Source organism: Mus musculus, chromosome 16, assembly GCF_000001635.26.
Source record: "Mus musculus strain C57BL/6J chromosome 16, GRCm38.p6 C57BL/6J".
Taxonomy (NCBI): Eukaryota; Metazoa; Chordata; class Mammalia; order Rodentia; family Muridae; genus Mus; species Mus musculus.
Genome location: NC_000082.6, coordinates 60,179,071 through 60,204,667, shown reverse-complemented (window position 1 = coordinate 60,204,667; position 25,597 = coordinate 60,179,071). Strand labels below are relative to the sequence as shown.

Genomic DNA, 25,597 nt, shown 5'->3' with positions numbered 1-25,597 from the left:
GCAATAACAAATGCTATAGATATACAATAGACTGCTTTACAACTGATAGCATTGGCAAACACACATAACAGAAAATTATAAAAGAGAAAGCCAGCTTTCTGGGCTTTATTAACTTGCTGCATCCGCTGTAACCAACACCCTGTACTTTGTGACTTACACAGCAATTTTCCTTTCACAGTGCTATAGGCTGGAAGTTAATAGAAAGACTGCTTCCAACTTGAAATGGTTTGTAAGCCTTTCAAAATCGCAAACTTTTTCCATGTCTCCATATGATCTTTCGGTCTTGTATCCAGTCCCCAAAAATTCTCTTTGTGTATGGGCGTCAGTTCTTGAATTATGACCACCATTGTAACCTTAGGCTTCCTTAATAACTCATTAAAGGCTTACTGCCAAATCTGTCATGCTACTGGGAACGCAAAGGTATGTTCCATCTATTGAGTACAGAATAATAGAATAATTCAGCTCATAACATAAACTATTTATGTTACTTAGTGAAAACTAGGTCTTTATAAGAATACTAACCAAAACTTAGTATTCTTTAAAACAAAATGATGGGGAATGTAGATATAGTTTTGTGTTTAATAGCCCTTGGTGTTTTCCACAAAACACACACACACACACAAGAGCATGATGCAAAGAGATCATGTTAGGAGGTTGACAACAAAATGGAGCTCTGGCTCCAGTTAGTCCAATGCTTGCTTCCGTTCTCCAGCTGTACTTGAGCACACATGAAAGGCACTGATGAAAACTAACACATACTAAAATAAATCTTAAAAGAAACAAAGCATATTTATTGTATTGGCATGCTAGTCAACATTAAATAGGATCAAACTATTGCTACATACATCTTGGAAAGGTCTTGAGAACATGATGTTAATTTTCCAAAGCAAGCCCAAAATAATCTGTATGATATGATTCTACCATATAACACCCTTGAAATAAAGATAGGGGAAATTTTGGGGGAGTAATGTAGCTTGGGTTGGATAGCAAGAAAAAGACTCATGATTATCAAACAATCAGTCACTAGCCCCTGATATTATACCTTTAATGAACAGTCTCACTTAAAAAGTGTAAAACAATTTTATTGTTTTGTCTCTGTGATAGAGAAGTAGACTGAATGAACTTCTATAATCTTAGAATCAAATATACTGCGTTATACTATAGATGTAATAAATTACACACACACACACACACTGTGCATATACTGACAACTCCATTTATATTATCATACTATATGTATTCAAGCAGGATGCCCCAGGGTTATCCAAGGGAGGGGAAGAGTGATGGGGGAAGAACTCTGCGAGGGGGTACAAGGAGAGGGAGCAACAGTTAAAAAAAGGAAAACATTCTTATACCTATGAATATGTCACAATAAAACTTTAAATTTATACTAAAAGTAATAAATGTAAATTTTTAATTACCGTGGAATATTACATAAATTGTCTTGCTGATAAACTCTAGATCTGACGCTAATAAAAAAAGTTAAGGCAAATATTATTGTGCAAAGCTTTATGTTTATGCAGTAATTTTCTCCTTTATTAAGAGAATAGTTACACATCAAATAATTTGCTTGATGGTTGTTCATACGGGATTCCTGTTTACTCCTTTTGTTAATCTTCTTTGATAGGAGGAGAATCTTGCTGAATGTGACATCAGTAACAAGCACATTAGAATCTTCTGTATCCTCTGCACTAGCTAATTATTTCCAAGGCTTCTGTTGCTGCAAACTAACAAAATTACAGTGCACTAGTTCTACCATCGTTCTTTGTTGCAAAATAAAAAATATTATGTTTTAAAATATTATTTTAAATAAATATGTCTATAAGCATGCTTATATATTTTCCTTCATAAAGGCAGCAACCTTTCATTCTAAGATTTTAAAAGTATATTCAGCCTACTTCTCTAACACTGAGACATAACATAAATTGTTTTCTACTTTTTAAGTAAGGTAATTTATTAAACATATAATACCAGAGGCTGGTGAAATGACTCAGCAGTTGAGAACACTCAGTGCTCTTGCAAAGGATCAGGGATTAGGTAAAGATTCCAGCATCAGAAGATTACAAATTTACTTACATGTGATCTGACTCCTTCTGGACCTTTAGGGTACCTGTACACAAGTGGTACACTTAAATTTATACAAGTACACACATACACATAAACTTAAAATTGAATAAATTATTTTTAAAGGTATATATATATATATATATATACACATGAAGATAATAAACATGAAATAATAAGTAGTATCCATATACTGAGATTATATTTTGTAGAAGCATATCACAAATCACTCCTCACAATACATCTTTATTGAAGAATATTAAGAAAGCATAGGGTTATCTTTAATTTTATATATAAGGAATAACTAAGAATTATATTATGTTTAAATATTATTTGAAAGAGCACATAGATAATTGATAACCTAAAATACTGGCATACATATGCTTAGTAAAATTTCACATCCTTTACATGTGAGAATCTCTTCCTTGGTCATGATTTGAAGTGATACCTTCTTGGTTGCCCTCCCTCTGTATAACTGAAGTTCTCTGATGCACAAGTCCTTAAGAATCACCTACATGAAATTACAAATACTCTAGGGAATGGACAATTGTAAAATAACATAATCTGTGGATTAGTACTTCTGTGTTCAACTCAAAGGTGTCAAAACTAATGTTAACACTAATTTAAAAGAGTTCATAGAAATTAGTGTCCTAAAACCAAATTTTAAGACTCACTGTTGTTTACCCAATTTAACTGCAATACTTCATCACTCCATTTAAAGTATCTCTGAGAATTCTCTTTCAAGTCCTTGAACATTATTTAGCAACACATGGTAGTTTTATTATAAAGAAAACATAGTGAAACAGTGTGCCTTAATCTTTATAATCTTTATAAGTTACACATAATTAAATTATATTAAAATGGAAACCTATGCTTTAGCCACCCACTTGAAATTCACTTGGTATATTTGTGAGGAAGCTGTTACTTTTGTAGATGACACTGAGAGATTACTTATAATCCTTAAAGTCTAGTTCCAATAGCTTCACCAGGATCTAACTAGTACTAGTTAAGTCTTACTAAAGAGAACCCCAGGACACTGAAAGCTTGGGTGTAAAAGTGGGTCTTTCTGAAAATAACATATAAGTCCTCTAAGGAATGACTAGAATTAATGTAATTAGACAAAATAAACATGGGAGAAATTTCCATATAAAAAGAAACAAGCGAGACACCCAAGTCTAAGGGATTGACAAAATAAATATATTTCCCAGAAAAACAATTTTCATGAAAGCAACTAGTGTTAACTTAAATTTTGGGAACATACTGAGAGTGTTTCTAAGAAAATTGGTTTTAAGTTAAGAAATAAACCATTTATGAAAAGATACTCTGAAAAGAATCATCAAAATCATACTAGGAATAAGAAATTAGAAAATAAGCCGGGTGGTGTTGGCACATGCCTTTTATCCCAGCATTTGGGAGGCAGAGGCAGGTGGATTTCTGAGTTCGAGGTCAGCCTGGTCTACAGAGTGAGTTCCAGGACAGCCAGGGCTACACAAAGAAACCCTGTCTCGAAAAAAGCGAACAAACAAAAAAGTAGAAATTAATGCTATTTATGAACATTTTTTATAATTTGGAAAATAAATTCTGTAAACCAAGAATATAAATATTTAAACCATAAAACTATATAAAATTTACCATAGTTTATCTTATACAAAGTAACCATTTTATCATATTTAAGAAATATTTAGAAAACTGCTTAAATGTTTACTGTTGCTTATAAATAAACTTATTTTTAAAAAGGTCTTCCTAAAGCAGTTGGTAGTGGCACACACCTTTAATCCCAGCACATGGAAGGCAGAGGCAAGTATATGGTCAGTTTGGTTTTCAGAATGCATTACAGGACAGATATGGCTACACAGTGAGAAAAAAATTACAAAAATATAAAAGAAAACAAAAAAGTAAAGTCTCTCCAAATCCCTCAAAATTAACTATTAAAATTAACTACAGTTATGAAAACAGTTCCTGGATATTTTGCTTCTAGATGAATAAATAAATTGTAAAGCAATCAAGCAATTGCTTGTTTTAAAAACTTGCAAAATATCTTTTTAATTTTTTAAATAAATATTACTGTAAAATATTTTAATACAACATATTTTGAGAATATTATTTCCACTCCCAATAACTCCTGTATTCTCCTGCTCCTCACTAATCATAAAACCCCATTACTTTCTTGTTTTTAATGAAAAAAAGAAAACCAAAATCAAAAATTCGTGATCCATGAGGTCTGTTTTGTGTTGGTCACCTACTTCTGTGTGTAAGCCCTGCAATGGAGTGTGGGGTACTGTATCTCTAGAAGAAAATGATTTTCTACTTCAGAGCACCTATGGATTGTAACTGGCTCCTAAGTTATGAATGGGAATTTGTGCCTACTTCTCTTCATGCTGGAATTTTGCCTGCTTTGAACTCATACAGGCCTTGTGCGTGCTGTTTCTGTGTCTGGAGGACACACTTGCCTTCTTAGAGCAGTGATCCTCAACCTTCCTAATGCTGAGACCCTTTAATACAGTTCCCCCTATTATAGTGACTCCCAAGCATAAAATTACTTTGCTGCTACTTCATAACTGTAATTTTGCTAGTTGTGACTTGTAATGTAAATCTGATATGTAGGTTATGTGATGTGTGACTCACAAAGAGGTCTTGACTCACAGGTTGAGGACCAGTGCCTTAGAGTCAACCACCATCTCTAGGTTTTACACTATTTTTGTTTCTACATAGATTCCTAAGCCTAGAGGGGAAGGGTTTAATAGAGACATCCTATTTAAGGCCAACTACTCAAAAGTCTTTCATTCTTTACACATTACCCAGCTGTGTATCTCTGTGTTAATTATCACTTAATGCAAGAAGAACCTCCTCTTATAAGGGCTGAACAAGGCTTTGCTCTCTCAGTATATCAATATGTCATTGGATTCGTTTTACTGCCGTGTTCTTTGTTTGGTTGGTTTTTTGCTATGTTCTTTTAACAAAGTAATCATAGTATGCCTTTCTTCAGAACCCATGAAATATGTAGTCTCAAGTTCTTAGCTTTACTGACATTGTCAGACATGAGTTTGGTATTCTGGATAAGGCCAAATTTTAATTAACTAGTATGACCAATCAATGAGAGGTATGCATGTAACTTTTTTTTCATACCTTACTTACTTAAATGTACCATAAAAGTGTTTCATTATGGAAGCAAAACAAGAAACCAACAACAAAAAGAATATTTCTAATTTTCTTTTTTTGTTGTTTTTTGGTTTTTGGTTTTTTGAGACAGAGTTTCTCTGTGTAGCCCTGGCTGTCCTGGAACTCACTGTGTAGACCAGGCTGGCCTTGAACTCAGAAATCCACCTGCCTCTGCCTCCCAAGTGCTGGGATTAAAGGCGTGCGCCACCACATCCGGCTATTTTTAATTTTCAATTCATGGTAAAAATCAATCAACCAGTCAATCAATTAATCAATAAAATGTACAATTCAATACAAAATATTTCTTAGATAGAAATTAGCAAAGTAAAGTATTCATCATTGGCAGTCAAGAAGAAGCATATTGTGTTTATAGAAACTCTAACATGTGAAAGCACGTTCAAAGTGAAAGAAATGCACTTCATTGCTTCTGCTAATGTTGATAACGGGACATTAAATCAATTATTATCAGAGGCAAATTGTCAAGTTCTTTACCTTCTCAAAATGTATGTTCAATAGCCCCATCACTGCTGCTGGATGACAGTTAAGTATAGTCTGCAGTCTGCCTGGGGCTCATCCTTTCATTGTGAATTCTTCCTCTTTGCTCTGGCAGCTGTAATTAATTGAACTGGCACTGAAATAGATTTAAATCTATAAAAACAGACCTATGTGTTTTCAAAACCTGAGGTGTTCCCTTTTATTTATAGTATAGTTCACTGAAGTTTGGGAACACCACCTATTTAAAATATCAACCTCAGTGCCTTGCTGGAGAATGTAATTGGGCCCACTCTGAGCATCATGCCTTATGCTCACACTTTAATGTGCTTTATAGTTGGATGCCTTTTCACCCTCGTTCTTTAAAACTTCTCTCTAAAACTGGAACAATTCTATTCCATCAAGAACAGAAAAATAAATCAAAGTTTTAAGTATTTCCAAACAGTACACTTTCTAGAAGACAGTAGTATAAGGTTTGTTGTTGTTTGAATAGGAAAAAACCCTGACCTGACCAGATGCTAGCATTTCTGTAGGCTGTGTTTTTCATGTTCATACAGCCTAAGCAAATGTCTAGAGTCTAAAGCTACAGACAACTTGTATCAAAGCGTAAAATTTCCCTGTCTCCTCAGGAAAAGTATTGCTCTCTGGAAAAGTGCACTGAATATTTTATTTTAGTGAAGATAACTGAAATGTCAGTCTAGTTTATCATTAAGTTATAGCCCTGCCAATGGTTACATTATATTACAATCTGTAATTGTAAAGTTTATTTTTACTCTTGCAAAACATCACACTGTTTCCAAGCTTAATGGTTTTTAATGTCAAGCATCTTTTGAGTAATTGATACAGAAAGAGACTTCTGACCTTATAAATTAATTTCCTGTGAAATAGTCAGTGACTCAGCTCCTAGTCACCAGTACACACAGGGCGCCATTCGTCCTGAATAGTTATGAAAACATTGACACATGCTATAATTTCACTGGAACAGGACTGTTCATTTTTTAATAATATTTTCTTTTTAAAAAACTTCATACAAATGTACAATATTCTCTACTACCTAGTATGTCCCTTCTACCTCCACTCTGGATACAACCACCTGTCTCTCTCTAACTTTATATTCCCTTTTGGTCCCCTTTGTATTATTATTATTATTATTATTATTATTATTATTATTATAACTATTCCCTTGAGCCCACTTGGCACTGGCCATATGGAAAGGACGGCAGGAGTATCCACTGAAACATGGATACCCTACTAGCGATCCCATTCCCCAAGAAAAGGAACTGTCCTTTTCTATTTGAGTGCTCTGCAGTTCAAGAGTTAGAGTACTGATCTTGTAATTTTTAAAATAATATTTTTCGAGGGTTTTCCCTACTTTCTCCTCAATAAGTTTCAGTGTCTCTGGTTTTATGTGGAGTTCCTTAATCCACTTAGATTTAACCTTAGTACAAGGAGATAGGAATGGATCAATTGTCATTCTTCTACATGATAATGGCCAGTTGTGCCAGCACCATTTGTTGAAAATGCGGTCTTTTTTCCACTGGATAGTTTTTGCTCCCTTGTCAAAGATCAAGTGACCATAGGGTACAGGGGAAAAATTCTTGAATAGAACAGCAATGGCTTGTGCTGTAAGATCAAGAATCTACAAATGGGACCTAATAAAATTGCAAAGCTTCTGCAAGGCAAAAGACACCGTCAATAAGACAAAAAGGCCACCAAAAGATTGGGAAAGGATCTTTACCTATCCTAAATCAGATAGGGGACTAGGAGCCAGTATATATAAAGAACTCAAGAAGGTGGACTCCAGAATATCAAATAACCCCATTAAAAATGGGGCTCAGAGCTAAACAAAGAATTCTCACCTGAGGAATACCGAATGGCTGAGAAGTACCTGAAAAAATGTTCAACATCCTTAATCATCAGGGAAATGCAAATAAAAACAGCCCTGAGATTCCACCTCACACCAGTCAGAATGGCTAAGATGAAAAATTCAGGTGACAGCAGATGCTGGTGAGGATATGGAGAAAGAGGAACACTCCTCAGTTGTTGGTGAGATTGCAAGCTTGTACAACCACTCTGGAAAGTAGTCTGGCGGTTCCTCAGAAAACTGAATATAGTACTACCAGAGGATCCAGCAATACCCCTCCTGGGCATATATCCAGAAGATGTTCCAACTGGTAAGAAGGACACATGCTCCACTATGTTCATAGCAGCCTTATTTATAATAGCCAGAAGCTGGAAAGAACCCAGATGTCCCTCAACAGAGGAATGGATACAGAAAATGTGGTACATTTACACAATGGAGTACTACTCAGCTATTAAAAAGAATGAATTTATGAAATTCCTAGGCAAATGGATGGACCTGGAGGGTATCATCCTGAGTGAGGTAACCCAATCACAAAGGAACTCACACAATATGTACTCACTGATAAGTCGATATTAGCCCAGAAACTTTGGATACCCAAGATATAAGATACAATTTGCTAAACGCATGAAAATGAAGAAGAACAAAGACCAAAGTGTGGACACTTTGCCCCTTCTTAGAATTGGGATCAAAACACCCATGGAAGGAGTTCCAGAGACAAAGTTTGGAGCTGTGTCAAAAGGATGGACCATCTAGAGCCTGCCTTATCCAGGGTTCCCTCCCATAATCAGCTTCCAAATGCTGACACCATTGCATATACTACCAAGATTTTGCTGAAAGGACCCAGACATAGCTGTCTCTTGTGAGACTATGCCGGGGCCTAGCAAACACAGAAGTGGATGCTCACAGTCAGCTATTGGATGGAACACAGGGCCCCCAATGTAGGAGCTAGAGAAAGTACCCAAGGAGCTAAAGGGATCTGCAACCCTATAGGTGGAACAACAATATGAACTAACCAGTACCCCGGAGCTCTTGACTCTAGCTGCATATGTATCAAAAGATGGCCTAGTCGGCCATCACTGCAAAGAGAGGCCCATTGGACTTGCAAACTGTATATGCCCCAGTACAGGGGAACGCCAGGGCCAAAAAGTGGGAGTGGGTGGGTAGGGGTGTGGGTGGGAGGGTATGGGGGACTTTTGGGATAGCATTGGAAATGTAAATGAGGAAAATACCTAATAAAAAGTATTTTAATAAATTCAAAATAATAAAACAAAATAATATTTTCCCATCTATATAATAAATACTATCGAAATACAAAGATTGTGTGTTATTATACATAAAATGAACCATCCTATAACTAACTATTACAACTATAATATTAAATGCAGAAGATGGTGTGAGTTAGTCTTTCATTTATACATTTCATCAATGGGAAAATATTTATTTCATAGTTATTTCATCCAGATGATTTGTGTCCTAGGACTGTCACAATACAAGTACAAAGTGAAATTCAATGTGTCTCTGCTGGCATAGTCACTATTACAGTCCCTATGAAGGAGAACTGAGAAAATTGAGCATTTTGGAAGAAGTTGTTGGGAAGAGAAGCTAAAAAGCCTATCTTGACATGTGAAACTTGCCTTATCTTGTGAATCTAAGAGAAATTTCTGCGAATATATAAAAGACTATGGCAGAGAATGGTCACTTAAAGGGCAAAGTCTTAAATTCAAGCCGAGTGTCTAGAAAGTAACAAGAAAATACTATTGCGTATTCATTCCTTGACAAATGCCTGATTTCACCTGCATTAATTTTCTCAGTGCTGTGCCTACTGATTTTACAACAAATGTTATTTATAATCAACAGCAAACTAGCTTCTAATATAGGTATCCTTTCTTCTCCTCTTAAGAAAACATGTTAATTCTTCACTTTATTGAAAGCTCCTGGCTTTTAGGGTTATCAACTATTTCTGCTTTGGCATACTTGTAAGAAAAATAACTATAAAATCTTTCTAATTTAAAATAATAAGACCATCTAGCTGTTTTGATTCCTTTATTCATATGTTAGTAATTTTCATTGCATTTGTCTGTATAGATTGAAAAACAGTAAAGATTAGTTAACCAAATGTGTTGAGTCCTATGAAAATGATCCATAGTAATAGGTGGCAAACTAAATTGAAAATCAGTGAATAGAATTGTAGTATGAATTTTCTTTAACAGCCACATGATATAAAGTACTGCTATAGCCTAGGAAAATTGCTAGCAATGCCAATGCAAATCTTATTTTAAAAAGTAAAGTCACCTTGATTGTATGACTAAACTATCTACAAAACTGATTGATTTTAAAAACCAATTCATCTCTGGTAATTGTTGATTACTGTGCTTTGATGTTTAATTTTCTGAAATATTTGAGGTAATACTTTGAAATATTTTGAGGTAACTAATCATAATGTTGAAAGCACATTAATTTATTCAAGAATCCATATATACATTTTCAATGTATATTTTAGCCTTATCATATAATTTATGTGCAATATTTATTGACTTGTCATATATCTTTCAATTATAACATTTAAAAGCCAATTACTGGGCTGGAGAGATGGCTCAGCCGTTAAAGGCTAGGCTCACAACCAAAAATATAAAAGCCAATTACTGATTTTTTAATCAACATAAAATTCCATATAGCATCTTTAGTTCAAATAGTTTTTCTGTTGCATATTCATCAACATTTCCTTATGATTCTGAAGCAATCAGTACCAGTTATGTAGTCTCTACTGCACAGTGAATAAAACCAAACCAAAACAAAACAAAAAGCATTGTACCCTTTGCTTACAAAGCGAGGACAAGGGGCCATAATGGAATGAAACTTTAGTGCTCCTTGTCTCTTGTTATTTCTCTCCTGTTTTATCATAGGGCTTCTACTATACAGGTAAAACTACATACAAATGGTAAAACTTCACATTATTAGCAGGAAGTTTAAAATTCACCTTTATATTGATCAATTCATTGTAGATGCAAGTATAATAATTTTAATTCACATGCAAAAATCATAGAAATTGTCCAACTCATTTTTCTACAATCACCTTAACCACTATGAGCGATTCAGGGAGTTTGAGCTAAGAAATACAAACCATATAAGGTTAGAAGGCAGAATAAAAGAATTTCTCTAGGTCTTAAATCCACCCTAAGGGTATCCCACAGTTACTGGCACAGGATGAATGAAGCAACTCCATAGTTCAGTGAAATAAGGCTGTCTCAGAATCCCAGCTTCATTTCCAATACCCAGTAGACCTCTGGTGCTCTAGGAGTCTTTGAGAACCCCATCTTGGAAACTGTAATTAATTTGCAAATAATTGAGTGAGTATGTTAGGTACTTTCTGTTGCTGTAATAAATTCCTTGATAAAAGCAACTTACAAAAGTAAGTGTTTAATTAGGTTTACAGTTTCAGAGGGAAGGTTAGAAACAATAATGGCAGAACAAAGGCATTACAAGAAAGAAATAACTGAGATATCAGAAGGCAGAGAGAGTGCACTGAAGAAGAGTTCTTCTTCTTCTTCTTCTTCTTCTTCTTCTTCTTCTTCTTCTTCTTCTTCTTCTTCTTCTTCTCCTTCTTCTTCTTCTTCTTCTTCTTCTTCTCCTCCTCCTCCTCCTCCTCCTCCTCCTCCTCCTCCTCCTCCTCCTTTTCTTCCTCCTCTTCCTCCTCCTCCTTCTCTTCCTCCTCCTCCTCCTCTTCCTGTTCCTCTTTCTCTTCGTCATCCTGCTTCTTCCTCCTCTCTCTCTCTCTCTTTCTCTCTCTCTCTCTCCACACACACACACACACACACACACACACACACACACACATATACACACACAAACCATGTGTATGACAGTTCTGATTGAAATCACTTTCATAACGTCTGGCTCTGGCTCTCCCACTGGAGTTTGGAAGTGGGCGTTTCTTCTAGAGATCAATATGTTTATACACTAAAGTATGTATAGCAGTTAACAAAAATCTAACACTAGGGACTGAAAGACATCTTGGCTGAGAAAAGGGGAGTATGACATAAAGAACTTTCTGCTCAGTTTTGTGAGATAGATGAACACTGAACCTTTCCTGGATACCAGGGCTTAAATGTATATCATTCCATTAAAAAAACCTGTCTAGAAAGATGAAGATTTTTAAGATACTCAAACAGAACGTTAAACACTTTACAGACTGAAGGCACAGTACAACTTGCCATGACACACACTCAAATAGTACTATAACTGTTATACTTTTATGCTTCTTGACAACATGAAATGATCTGGGACTGTGTCACAAGCATGTGCTACACATGCATGTTTGAGACATGGCACCAGTGCTCTAATACAGAGGAGCTAACAACATTTTATTCTCTAAGATTTAAAAGCAAATGTTCATATTAAGTAATAAACAAACGACTAAGCTAATATATATATATATATATATATATATATATATATATATATGTATATGTGTATATGTATATATGTGTTTGTGTATATATATATGTATGTGTGTGTGTGTGTATATATATATATATATATATATATATATATATATATATATATTCTTCTTCCAACTGGGCAGGGTCAGACATCCTAACACTTTCTAACCAGGTTTGCCTAATGATAATAAAACATCCAAATACCTATAGTTTGCATTCTTATTTGAGGCTCTGTATTCTATTCCCTGCTCCACCATGGCCTCACGGACTATATATATTATATAATATAATATAATATAATATAATATAATATAATATAATATAATATAATGTGATATGTATATATATATTATAGTATATATTTCAATATATATTTTAAGTGCTGAGTGCTTGAAAGATTACTAAGTATGTCAATCTTTAAAATTTATATAAACTAATAATGATTAAATAGTGGTATAATATCTCATTTGTCTATTTTATGAAAGAAAATATAATTTTTTAACCAAACATTTATTCTATGAGCCATGAGTAAAGTATTTAATATTGAAAGATTAAAAACAAGCAAATATTGGAAGGCTGTCCCATAATTCACGCTATGACAGACTAATCATAGATTTCAGTTGTTGATGTCAATGTTTATCTGTACGATTATTTATAAAATATTAAACAAACTTTCTACAAAAGTAGAAGAGAAGGCCTTGCCCTTGAAATAATTATAGTAAGGTCACTGGAGATATTTGCATTCATTCTTTTTTTTTCCATTTTTTATTAGGTATTTAGCTCATTTACATTTCCAATGCTATACCAAAAGTCCCCCATACACCCCCCACTCCCCTAACCACCCACTCCCCATTTTTGGCCCTGGCATTCCCCTGTACTGGGGCATATAAAGTTTGCAAGTTCAATGGGCCTCTCTTTGCAGTGATGGCCGACTAGGCCATCTTTTGATACATATGCAGCTAGAGACAAGAGCTCCGGGGTACTGCTTAGTTCATATTGTTGTTCCACCTGTAGGGTTGCAGTTCCCTTTAGTTCCTTGGGTGCTTTCTCTAGTTCCTCCATTGGGGGCCCTGTGGTCCATTCAATAGCTGACTGTGAGCATCCACTTCTGTGTTTGCTAGGCCCTGGCATAGTCTCACAAGAGACAGCTATATCTGGGTCCTTTCAGCAAAATCTTGCTAGTGTATACAATGGTGTCAGCGTTTGGAAGCTGATCATGGGATGGATCTCTGGATATGGCAATCACTAGATGGTCCATCCTTTCGTCACACTTCCAGATTTTGTCGCTGTAACTCCTTCCATGGGTGTTTTGTTTCCTATTCTAAGAAGGCGCAAAGTGTCCACACTTTGGTCTTCGTTCTCTTGAGTTTAATGTTTTTAGCAAATTGTATCTTATATCTTGGGTACCCTAAGTTTCTGGGCTAATATCCACTTATCAGTGAGTACATATTGTGTGAGTTCCTTTCTGATTGGGTTACCTCACTCAGGATGATGCCCTCCAGGTCCATCCATTTGCCTAGGAATTTCATAAATTCATTCTTTTTAAAAGCTGAGTAGTACTCCATTGTGTAAATGTACCACATTTTCTGTATCCATTCCTCTGTTGATGGGCATCTGGGTTCTTTCCAGCTTCTGGCTATTATAAATAAGGCTGCTATGAACATAGTGGAGCATGTGTCCTTCTTATCGGTTGGGGCATCTTCTGGATATATGCCCAGAAGAGGTATTGCTGGATCTTCCGGTAGTACTATGTCCAATTTTCTGAGGAACCGCCAGACTGATTTCCAGAGTGGTTGTACCAGCTTGCAATCCCACCAACAACGGAGGAGTGTTCCTCTTTCTCCACATCCTCGCCAGCATCTGCTGTCACCTGAATTTTTGATCTTAGCCATTCTGACTGGTGTGAGGTGGAATCTCAGGGTTGTTTTGATTTGCATTTCCCTGATGATTAAAGATGTTGAACATTTTTTCAGGTGCTTCTCTGCCATTCAGTATTCCTTGGGTGAGAAATCTTTGTTCAGTTCTGAGCCCCATTTTTTAATGGGGTTATTTGATTTTGTGGAGTCTACCTTCTTGAGTTCTTTATATACATTGGATATTAGTCCCCTGTCCGATTTGGGATAGGTAAAGATCCTTTCCCAATCTGTTGGTGGTATTTTTGTCTTATTGACGGTGTCTTTTGCCTTGCAGAAGCTTTGCAATTTCATGAGGTCCCATTTGTAGATTCTCGATCTTACAGCACAAGCCATTGCTGTTCTATTCAGGAATTTTTCCCCTGTACCCATATCTTCGAGGCTTTTCCCTACTTTCTCCTCTATAAGTTTCAGTGTCTCTGGTTTTATGTGGAGATCCTTAATCCACTTAGATTTGACCTTAGTACAAGGAGATAGTACTGGATCAATTCGAAATCTTCTACATGATAACTGCCAGTTGTGCCAGCACCATTTGTTGAAAATGCTGTCTTTTTTCCACTGGATGGTTTTAGCTCCCTTGTCAAAGATCAAGTGACCATAGGTGTGTGGATTCATCTCTGGGTCTTCAATTCTGTTCCATTGGTCTACTTGTCTGTCACTATACCAGTACCATGCAGTTTTTATCACAATTGCTCTGTAGTACATCTTTAGATCGGGCATGTTGATTCCACCAGAGGTTCTTTTATCCTTGAGAAGAGTTTTTGCTATCCTAGGTTTTTTGTTATTCCAGATGAATTCTAAGTTTTTGGGCTAATGTCCACTTATCAGTGAATGCATGTCATGTGAGTTCTTTTGTGATTGGGTTATGTCCCTCAGGATAATATCCTCCAGATCTATCCATTTGCCTAAGAATTTCATAAATCCATTGTTTTTAATAGTTGAGTAGTACTCCAGTGTGTAAATGTACCACATTTTCTATATCCATTCCTCTGTTGAGGGATATCTGGGTTCTTTCCAGCTTCTGGCTATTATAAATAAGGCTGCTATGAACATAGTGGAGCATGTGTCCTTATTACCAGTTGGAACATCTTCTGGGTATACGCCCAGGAGAAGTATTGCTGGATATTCCAGTAGTACTAGGCCAAATTTTCTGAGGAACCGCCATACTGATTTCCAGAGTGGTTGTACACGCTTACAATCCCACCAGCAATGGAGGAGTGTTCCTCTTTCTCCACATCCCCACCAGCATCTGCTGTCACCTGAATTTTTTGATCTTAGTCATTTTGACTTGTGTAAGGTGGAATCTCAAGGTTGTTTTGATTTGCATTTCTCTGATGATTAAGGATGTTGAATATTTTTTCAGGTGCTTCTCAGCCATTCGGTATTCCTCAGTTGAGAATTCTTTGTTTAGCTCTGAGCCCCATTTTTAATGGGGTTATTTGAATTTCTGGAGTCCAGCTTCTTGAGTTCTTTATATATATTGGATATTAGTCTCCTATCAGATTTAGGATTGGTAAAAATCCTTTCCCAATCTGTTGGTGGCCTTTTTGTCGTATTGACAGTGTCTTGGCAATTACCTTTTTTTTAGCCATTAGTGCCGTAGCAAGGTGAAGGGCTAGGGGAGCACCTCAGTGATTGGTGACAAGTCTTACTCAGTTCCAGAGCAAGTACCTGCAACTGCTGAGTCCAAGTTTGCGATGACCGTGTCTTCAGTAGAAATGGTCATTTCACAGACCTTTTGTCTATTGTTGTTTCTTACATACTTCCTGTTCTCTCTTCTACAGTGTTCTCAGAGATTTAGATGGGATGGTATAAATGGCTTATTTAGGTCTGCCGTGGCTACTTTTCCATTGCTGTGACAAAACTTTATGACCAAAGCACCTTCTAAAAGTAAGAGTTTAATTGGGCTTATGGTTTCTGAGACATATACTCTATAATGTCAGAGTCTGTAAGGCATATTGGCAGGCACCTAAGAACATTAGCTGAGAGTTATTTCTTGATCCACAAGCAGGAAACATAGAACATATTGAGAATTATATGAGTCTTTTAAAACCTCAAACCTTCTACACAGTGACTCACTTCTTCCAACTGGGCAGGGCCAGACATCCTAACACTTTCTAGCCAGGTTTACTGACTGAAAATAAAACATCCAAATACCAATAGATTTCATTTGCATTCAAGCCTCTGTATTCCACTCCCTGCCCCACCATGGCCTCAAGGACATATCATATCATAAAGTGAATTTAATCCAACTTCCAAAGTTTCTTTTACAGTCTAAAAACTGTTTAAAAAATTCAACTCTCTCCTGTGGAGGCTCAATGCCCCAAGACAGGGGAATGCTAGGGTGGTGAGGCAAGAGTGAGTGGGTGAGCGGGGGAGCACCCTCATAGAAGCATCAGGGAGGAGATGGGATAGGGGGTTGTGAAGGGAAAACCAGTAAGGGAGATAACATTTGAAATGTAAATAAATAAAATAACCAATAAAAAAAATCCAAGTCTCTTCTGAAACTAAATATAATCTCTTAATTTAATACCTTGTAAATTAAAAAATATATTATATACTTCAAACACACAATGGCACTGGATATATATTACCGTTCCAAAAGAGAAGCAGGGTGTAGTAAGGAAATAATGAACCAAAGCAGGACTGAAACCCAGTTGGGAAAACTCAATATCATGTAGTTCCATGTCTGCTGTCCAAGGCCTTAGGTGGTTTTGTCCTTCTGGAATTGCTGCCTGAGATATACATAACATTGTTCTATCACACTCGTTCAGAAATTTGCACACAGCTCTTATATCCAAGGGCTCTGAAATTTCTAACATCTTGGGATCCCCAGTGTAATTCAGGCTTCACTTCTACAACTTTAAGCAATGTCTTCTTGAGGACTCCATATTATTTTTAAAAATTTCATACAAATGTAAAATATTGTCTACTACCTATGTCCTTCCCTTCTACCACCGCACTGAATACAACAATCTGTCTCTCTTTAACTTTATATCCACTTTTTGTTTTCTTTGTGTTATTATTTATAACTATAATAATTATTAAGCAAAAACACTACATGTAATAATCCATAATAAGTTCCTTAACTCAGAAACTTTCCTTCGACAGAGAAAAGATAAAAGTAGAGATAGGTCCAAATATAGCACCAAGAAAAGTACAAATGTCACAAATCACAAAGACTGATTTCATAGGAATTGAATAAATAAAAAGCTTTTTAGAATGAAATGAAAATACAAAGTGAGCTGGGAAAAAATAACAGTAAGCCAAGCCAGCTGAGAAATAGTCAAAGGAAAAACACTAGAAATTCTTTGGAAACGTCAGTACTGCATAATACTCAGTAAGGACACAGCACTATTGGTAAAACTCAGAAATGAACACATAAACAACAATGGTATTCTCATTTAATTGAACTTGTCTCCACGTGTGTGTGTGTGTGTGTGTGTGTGTGTGTGTGTGTGTGTGTGTGTGTGTTGGTAATTACTAATGTTTTTATCTGTTCAGAAGGTGATTTTGTCAAAGTCCTCTTACCACTGTAGGATTAGAGAGAGCATAGTCTGGACGTGGGGGGTAGGGAACAGGGCTTGGACTACCATGAATAACTGTGAATTTATTAAGTTCTGTGGTCAGCTTCAGTAAGAAAGCGTCATTCTATTTAGGGTGAACGAGCGTTATATAAATTTGGGGAGTGGGTGGGAATTCCAAGGTAAATATATGTCATTGGCTAAGGTAGAAACCTGAGAATGCTTCATTTACATAAAGAGGAATTCCAAGAACCTAGAGGACAGGTTCATATCAGAGGATAAAGGAAGTTGAACCTGTAATCTGGCCACAGAGTATGGAACTGTCCTCAGAGGTCAGGGAGTAGAGGTCACCCTATGCCAGGCACAGGGGCACCTAGGCTGAGAGCAGAGAGGAAGCAGACAAGAGTTCTATCTCCTCCTGGTCGGTCTCAGGAGGAGATTTGCTAGGATTGGGGCACATCTCAATGACATGCTTGCTCCAGGCCAGCTCCCTGATCACATGTCCCTGCATCCCCACATGCTTTCTGAAAGGAAGATAATACTGAGCCACCAACCAAAGAGCATACACAGGCTCGTCCAAGCCAGAGGACAGCCTTGTCTGGCCTCAGTGGAAGAGGGAGCATATGATCCTATAGAGACTTGATGCCCAGGTGACAGGGATACCCAAGGGATAGGGATGGACAACCTCTCAGAGGCAGTGGGGGAGGGGGAACTCTGAAAGGGGGAAGGGGACAACATATGAGATGTAAATAAGTAAAATAATTAACTAATGAAAAAAGATAATGCCAATCTAACATGCTATTCTAAATTGAGAATGTAACTTACATATCTTAAAAATTCAACAACAAATAAGGACATTTCATTTTTATCTGTAAGATGGGATGGCATGTTTACTGGATGCAAATAACATTTACAATATTATGATTAAGAGATCTGAAAGCTTATATATACTGTCTTCTGAATTGCATGACAATTATATATATATATATATATATATATATATATATATATATATATATAACCATAAGAAAATTAGTGACACAGTTATGTCATAGTTGAAATGTTTTCTTGTGTGTGGCAATGTTTCTTGAAGTTATAGGATTACTGTTATTTCTCTGAAACTCTTGCAACATCCTTCACAATCTAACCTGCATCACTTTTAGTTTTTTGAACATCTACCTATAAAATATAATAGCTTGCCTGAAATTCTATATAGTCCTGACTAGCTCAAACTTCTCGTGATCTTCCTTCTTCCACATCCTGAACACTGGGAATAGAGAACTGTACTAGCACATCTAGATGTTTATATCTCTTTTTATTTACTCCATTGTATTACTTTAAAAGAATGTTTTGGTTATATGTCAATCCTTTCTAAATACTGTCAATAATTATTTAGACCCCAAATCCTAACAGAACCTGCCACATAAAATATATGTATCAAAAAGTTGCTAAATAAATTGATGAATTAAGTGAGAATGTGGGTAAATACTTTATATATGCTTTTATATACACATGTCACACACATACACAGAATTTATATCATACTCAAAGTCAAACCGAAAAGTGCTTTATTACATACTTGCCCCTTTGCAATAATGTGCTCACCAAATGTGCAATAACAAGCACTTAGTTAATAGATCCATCATCCTACAGAATGCAGAAGGTCCTGTGTTCCTTTTGTGTAACCTAAGCAGGAATGCCTTGTGACCATATAGGAGAGATCATTGTTCATTTGTTTTTAGGAATGAATCTCTAGGGTTCTAACTTTAATATCCTATGTACAGAATTTTGTCTGCTATTTACCATCTGCATACTCATGGATTTATAACTCATAATGTCATTATATTTTCTATGGATACTCCCAGTAGTTTAGCTCTATGTAGAATCAGGAAACAGCTGGTCAAAATGTGATCAACCCTTGAGTTAATCCCAGAAGTGCCACTATGCAGCTGTGTAAATTCAGGCAAGTTATCTAATCTCCCTGGACTGCAGAGTCTTTACCTGCAAATTGAATATTTTACATCAGATAATAGAATGACTATTCCTATATCCAATAACTCTGCATGAAGTCTTTTAATATTTAAATTCAATTGTATATACAAATAGAAAAATCCTGGTCTAATGAAAATTTAAAGCATAAATAGTCTAAAAATAAATATGTAATGCTTCCATACACCCCCACGAAGAAGGTACATATATAGACTGGAGAAAAAGCTTAGTAGATAGGAGAGCTTGTTACACACAACATTGGAGTTCGGTTTTCAGCACCCACTTCAGGAGGCTCACTACTACCTACAGTTCTAGCATACAACAAGTAAAACTGGCTTCATTCAAAAAAAAAGTTTATAACGTTATATATGTACTAAAACTTAAAGGAGGAAAAAAGAATAAAGAAGAGTGACAGTCTCACATGGCCTGCCAGAGCTCAGTAGTGGAGTTAGAATGGTTCCAGAGTTATGAGCCCACACTGATCCTGTGATCCTGTTCAGTTCCCAGCCCCCACATCAGGAGTTTCATCATCGTCTGTAAATCTATCCCCAGGGAACCTAACACCCTCCTCTTCCCTCTGTAGATATTCTCACACATAAACGCATACTTGCACATAGACATACACATTTAGAAGGTTAAATAAATATTAAAATTTTTAGTTAAAAGGTCCCATATCCTGAAATTCTATCTTAGCAATCCATACCAGTTTTAACTGTAAAGAGCTTATCTGATAATTTTAGGCTTTACAGAAAATGTGTATAAGGACAAAGGTTGTGCAATTGTTTTTAGAAGACTATTTGGTCATTTACCCCCATGTCCAAGTCCCTATCATTTAATCTTAGTGATTAAAAAAAAGCAGAACCAATAAAAGAAAAATCCTGGGGATTTGGAGAAAAATAAAAATATGCATCTAGGAAAAAGCTGAAAGGACATGAGAAGGGCGACCCTGTAGGAGGACCAACAGTCTCACCAATCTGGACCCCGGAGATCTCTCAGACACTGGATCACCAAACAAGCAGCATACACCAGCTGATATGAGGCCCCCAACACATACACAGCAGAGGACTACAGGATCTGGGTGCAGTCAGTGAAGATAAACCTAACCCTCAAGGGACTGGAGGCCCCAGGGAGTTTAGAGGTCTGGTGGGGTAGGGGTGGGTGGAGATATCCATGTAGAGACAGGGGAGTGGGGAGGAAGTATGGAATATGGAACAATCCTCCATAAGCCCTCTTAGGATTAACAACCTAGGAATCATTACACTGTACCACCGAGAAGAACAAACCTAATCACCTGTCTCTAACAGGGTCACTGAAAAGCCCAACCCTTGTGTCCTTATCTTTAGAGTCAAAATGTATACCAGAGTCAGGAGATGATTAGGAAAATGCAGAACCGTGCTTGTGCTATTTAGAAGATAATTTTGCACATTATAAGTCAAGGTCTTAATAACAATATCATTTGGTCTTTTGTCAAGTATAAGCCATGCTGGATACAGAATTCTGAATATCAAAGAGGAGATTTGGCTGAGGGAGGAACTTATTCTGGGATGTTCTTTTAATGAGAAAGTTTTTGAGAAACATAGTTCCCAATTGGGAACCAATTTACCTGGCATTGCAGCAAGATGCCCAGTTTTGATAGTGATTTATATGCAGCCGTATGGAATACTGGTTGTTTATACAGAGAACTCTCTCTGAGCTCTCAGTAATTTTTTTGTCAAGCCCTTAAGATTTAACTTCAGTGTACATAGTTATAAAAACTGTTTTTTTTTTCATTGATCTGAGCTGTTGAATTCTTAACTGTAGCTTATTTTCACTTTGATTTTGAAATCTATAAATGTCAGTCATCAGGTTTAGGAACTAAAATCATCGGCACAGGAATAAAAATGGAGAGTGATAATTCATGCCTGCCAGGGGCTACCGCCTCAGCCAGATGCAAACCACACAACCAGTCTCTAATAGTCTAATTTCAAATTAAGTGTGACAAATTAAGCAGGAAGCTAATTACTACCCTGAAACAAATAGTCTTGTGTTGATTGGAAAGGGCATCATAAAGCCGTATTTTACCTTAGCAGAATACCCAGAGGAAATATTAGAAAGTAGAGATGTACAAATAACTATTAGTTTATGTGAAAAGTTGGGCTAGACATAGATATTACAGCTGGCTTAGTGAGTCCAGGTATGTGAACTTCTTCCAAAAATCGTTTGTTATAAAAAAATCAAAGACAAAAATGAATAGAAACACATGTTTCATGGTTCCTATAACTGTATCTCTACCCAGATTGACTTGATATTAGAATCCTATCAGCTCTTTTCATGAGACAGGAGTTTGAAGGAAGAATTATACTTTAAGTGAAAATGACCTTAAAAACTTAGAGATGTTATAAATCATAAAGCCATTAAATAATTCCCATATATTTTCTGTACCTATAGTCTATGACTCACATTGCCTTCAGACATTAAATGGACATTGGTTTCTTTAATTGAGTTCTTACCTCCCTTAATGTTTAGTTAATGGTGACTAAGGAAATATTTCAGGAGAGAACCTGGACTTTGGAGTTTAAGTGAACTTTAGGAAGGGTGCAGCAGTGTGCTGGCATCGGACTATGTTCTGAACACTATAGCATCCAATGCAATATTACTTTGTAATTTCCTGGTATGGGACCTGAGACAACATAAGAAAAATTGATATCAACATCATGCTGATAAATGATGGGCAAATCAAAATTTATAACCAATTCAGTCCCAAGTTATGACATTAACCATTAAGACATTCCTTTGAAACAGTACCAGTGATTAGCAATTCTTAACTATAAGAAAATTATTCAATCATGAATTATTAACTCCCACACTATTGCTACACTTACTATTAAACACTAGAAATATTCTTTGTTAAAATAAAAAGTATAGATTATTATTATACACAGAGACTTGATCCCCCAACACTATCACTAGGACAAAATGGCAACCAACAGATTGGGAAAAGATCTTTACCAATCCTACATCTGACAGTAGGCTAATATCAAATATACACAAAGAATTCAAGAAGATAGATTCCATAGAACCAAATAACCCTTTGAAAAATGGGGTTCAGAACTAGACAAAGAATTCTCAGCTGAGGAATACCAAATGACTGAGAAGCACCTAAAGTAATGTTCAACACCCTTAAGTCATCAGGGAAATACAAATCAAAACAACCCTGAGATTCCACCTCACACCAGTCAGGATGGCTAAGATGAAAAACTCAGGTGACAGCAGATGCTTGTGAGGATGTGGAGAAAGAGGAACACTCCTCCATTGCTGGTGGGATTACAAGCTGGTACAACCACTCTGGAAATCTGTTTGGTTCATTCCTCAGAAAATTGGACATAGTACTACCTGAGGACCCAGCAATACTACTCCTGGGCATATACTGAGAAGATGCTCCAACATGTAATAGGGACACATGTTCCACTATGTTCTTAGCAGCCTTATTTATAATAGCTAGGAGCTGGAAAGAACTGGAAAGAACTCAGATATCCTTCAACAGGAGAATGGATACAGAAAATCTGGTACATGTACACAATAGGGTACTACTCAACTATTAAAAATGATGAATTCCTGAAATTCTTAGGCAAATGGATAGAACTAGAAAATATCATCCTGAGTGAAGTAACCCAATCACAAAAGAAAACACATGGTAAGTACTCACTGATAAGTGGATACTAGCCTAAAAGCTCCAAATAACCAGGATACAATTCACAGACCACATGAAGCTCAGTAAGAAGGAAGACCAAAGTGTGGGTGCTTCGGTCCTTCTTAGAAGGAAAACAAAATACTCACAGAAGCAAATATGAAGATAAAGTGTAGGGCAGAGAATAAAGGAAAAGGCCACCCAGAGACTTTCCCACCTGGGGATTCATCCCATATACAGTTACCAAATCCAGACACTATTTTGTATACAAAGAAGTGCATGTTGAAAGGAGCCTGATATGAATATCTCCTGAGAGCCTCTGCCAGAGCCTGACAAACACAGAGGCGAATGCTGACAGCCAACCATTAGACTTAGCACAGGGTCCACAATGAAGGACTTAGAGAAAGGACTGAAGGAGTTGAAGGGGTTTGAAACCCCATAGGAAGAACAACATTATCAACCCACCAGATCCCCCAGAACTGCCAGGGACTAAGCCATCAATAGAGGAGAACACATGGCTCCAGCTGCATATGTAGAAGAGGATGGCCTTGTAATGCATCAATGGAAGGAGGGGTCCTTCATCCTATGAAGTCTTGATAGATGCCCCAGTGTAGGGGAATCAAGGGCCAGGAAGTGGGAGTCATGGGTGGGTGGAGGTACACCCTCATTGAAGCAGGTGGAGAGAGAATGTGATAGGATGTCTCTGGGAGGGAGGAAAACCAGGAAAGTGGATAACATTTGAAATGTAAATAAAGAAAATACCCAATGAACTGTGAAAAAGTAAAATGAAATGCTGTGTGTAGTCAAGTTATATATAACCATAACAAAAATGCACAGAACCAGTATTTTATTGAAAAAAATGTATTTTAGATCAGAGTTCTGGAGATGTAATTGGACAACTACATCTAGTTGCCTCATGCTACTCACAACAGTGCATTTAGCATCACATAGTGGGTACACACACAAGAGTGCTGAACAAACTGTGTGGAAGACTGAACATGGCAGAGACGAAGCTGAGAGACCAGGCTCAAGCTTTTATAACAACTCACTCTTGTTTAAGCAAAGCCAATCCTGAGAGACCTAATCTGCTCAGGGACACCTGTAGTATTCCTGTCCTTAAATCTACTGTGACTTGCCCTCAGCTTCCACTTCTTCCAGATCCCACCATCTTTCTCTACAGTGTCACTAGGGAACCAACCACAGCAGGCAACATAAGTGAACAATAAACAGGTTAAAGGATATATTTCTGAGAAAAACAAAAGTATTTTAAAGAAGTCTCTGGGGATGCTCTCATAGCAAGCCTAAATAATTTGTACTTTGTAGTTATAAATAAAGCAAACTTATGAATTCTCAATCCCTGATATATAGTGATTAGCACCTAGATGAAATTTATAATTTTGTTAAATAAAAATATAATTAAATAAGAAACAGACTTTTAATCTAGATTCTCTTTTTTATTTTCCTCTTTCTTTCTTCCTTTCTTCCTTCCTTCCTTTCTTCCTTTCTTCCTTCCTTCCTTTCTTTCTTTCTTTCTTTCTTCCTTTCTTTCTTTCTTTCTTTCTATTTTATTTTATTTCTTTTATTTCTATTTTATTTTATTTCTTTTATTTCTATTTTAGTAAAATGCTTTCTAATTAAAGTAACAGTTCTCAACTTGTGAGTCACAACCCCTTTGGAGGTTGAACAAACTTTTCATAGACCTTGCATATCAGATATCCTGAATATCGGAAGTATACATACTACTCATAACAGTAGCAAAATTACAGTAATGAGTTAATAATGGAAATTATTTTATGAATGGAAGGTCTCCACAATATGAGGAACTGTACCAAATGGTTACAGAATTACGAGGGCTGAGAACCACTAGATTAAAGGATATGAAATAAGACTTGCAAATAAATTCATTCTCAGGATAACTTGCTAAAATTACGTGAAGATATAAAGCACATTGCTATATTCAGAAATCAGTTTCAGTAAGAAATCAGTAAGGTCTTTTAACCTCAGCATAGTCACTGTGGCATGTATTCATAAATACACATACAAACATCAAATACACACATTAAATAAGTACATAAAATGAGCTATAAAAATGTAGATCAAGCAATTTAAGTTATAGGATATTATTTGCTAAAATTCTACATTATACAATCTTTTGGTACAACTATAATACACAAACTGTACAGGACAAAAAAAATGGATTGTGTGGCAACACAGCTTTGTAATCCCACTTGGGAGGCAGAAGCAGAAGGATGCTGAATTTGAAGACAGCCTCTAGGCCATAGTAAGACTCTAAAATAAATAAAGTACAAAAAAGGAACACTGCATGTTTTGTTAAGAGAGTAGGCAAATGTAATAGATGAACAGGTATATCATCAAGTTCTTGTTCCTTAATTCTTTTTCAGAAACTCAGATGAAATTGTAACATCATTGGCTGTATTATGAGCACAAAAACACTTATCCATATATGACATAAATATGACACCATT

At 36.3% G+C, this 25,597-nt stretch overlaps 1 protein-coding gene across 2 annotated transcripts in view; it reads left to right on the top strand.

The window, feature by feature from the left end:
* Positions 1-25,597, top strand: part of Epha6 (Eph receptor A6) — a 969,479-nt gene that overhangs the window by 406,244 nt on the left and 537,638 nt on the right. The window lies entirely within an intron of this gene.